Source organism: Nicotiana sylvestris, chromosome 8 (genome assembly GCF_000393655.2).
Source record: "Nicotiana sylvestris chromosome 8, ASM39365v2, whole genome shotgun sequence".
NCBI lineage: Eukaryota > Viridiplantae > Streptophyta > Magnoliopsida > Solanales > Solanaceae > Nicotiana > Nicotiana sylvestris.
In genome coordinates this window covers 191,597,578-191,599,447 of record NC_091064.1, presented here as the reverse complement: position 1 = coordinate 191,599,447, position 1,870 = coordinate 191,597,578, and positions in this window count along the sequence as shown.

Genomic DNA, 1,870 nt, shown 5'->3' with positions numbered 1-1,870 from the left:
GACAGTGTTGGAAAATTCTTTTGGATGTGTCCTCGGGCAACATGACATGACCGGGAGGAAAGAACAAACAATCTACTATTTGAGCAAAAAGTTCACAAGTTACGAAGCTAAATATACCTTGTTGGAAAGGACTTGTTGCGCTCTGACTTGGGTTGCTCAGAAGCTGAGGCATTACTTATTGGCCTACACCACCTATCTCATCACCAGGTTGGACCCTTTAAAGTACATATTCCAGAAACCAATGCCCACAGGAAGGTTAGCAAAGTGGAAGATCCTGCTCACTGAATTTGACATAGTCTATGTCACCCGCACGGCAATGAAAGCCCAGGCTTTGGTGGATCATTTGGCTGAAAACCCGGTTGATGATGAATACCAGCCTTTGAGCACTTACTTCCCGGATGAAAAGGTAAATTCAGTTGAGGCAATATCCGAAGATACCAATGCTTGGAAAATGTTCTTTGATGGAGCGGTAAACGCGAAAGGGGTTGGAATCGGGGCAATCTTGATCTCTCCCACTAGCCAACATTATCCAGCCACGACCCGACTTCGATTTTTCTGCACAAACAACACCTTCAAGTATGAAGCCTGCATTAGGGATATGAACATGGCAATTGACCAAGATGTCAAAGAATTGTTAATCATGGGAGACTCGGATCTGATTATCCGACAAGCTCAAGGAGAATGAGAGACTCGAGATGTCAAACTTATTCCCTACTAGCAACATGTGGAAGAGCTTACCAGGTGATTCAAGTCAATAGAGTTCAAGTACATCCCTCATTGTCACAATGAACTAGCTGATGCACTTACTACTTTGGCCTCGATGCTTCCATACCCAGGCAATGCCCACATTGACCCCTTAGAAATCTAAATTCGGGAAAGGCACGGATACTGCAATACAGTTGAGGTAGAACCGAATATTCAGCCATGGTGTCACGACATCAAAAGATTTTTGAAAACTAAAGAATACCCCAAGCAAGCCATTGGAGACCAAAAGAGAACCATTAGACGGCACACGAGTGGTTTCTTTCTGAGCAGTGATGTCTTGTACACAAGGACTCCGGATCTCAACTTGTTAAGATGTGTTGATGCCGAAGAGGCCGGAAAGATCATGTATGAAGTGCACGCCGGAGTGTGTGGACCCCACATGAACGGGTATTTTTTGGTAAAAAAATCCTTCGGTGGGTTATTACTGGATAACTATGGAAAAGGACTTCTTCAGCTTCGTCCGGAAATGTCATCAATGTCAGGTGCACGGTGATTTTATTCATGCACCGCCTACAGAACTGCATTCTATGTCAGCACCTTGGCCATTTGTTGCCTAGTGCATGGACTCCATTGGGCCGATTGAGCCGAAAGCTTCAAATGGGCATAGATTCATATTGGTCGCAATCGACTACTTCACAAAGTGGGTTGAAGCAATTACTCTCAAATCTGTCACCAAGAAAGCTGTAGTAGACTTCGTACATTCCAACCCCATCTGCCGTTTTGGTATTCCTGCAACTATCATTACGGATAATGCTACAAATTTGAATAGTCATTTGATGAGGTAGATATGTGAACAATTCAAGATAACATATCGGAACTCTACTCCTTATCGTCCCAAAGCCAATGGTGCCGTCGAAGCAGCAAACAAGAACATCAAAAATATTTTGAGAAAGATGATTCAAAGTTCCAGGCAGTGGCATGAAAAATTGCCTTTTGCATTGTTGGGGTATCACACTACTGTGCGCACATCGGTCAGAGCAACCCTGTACCTTTTGGTTTATGGCACTAAAGTCGTAATACCTGCGGAAGTTGAAATCCCTTCTCTCTGAATCATTGTTGAAGCTGAAATTGAAGACAGTGAGTGGGTCAAAACCCGTTTGGAACA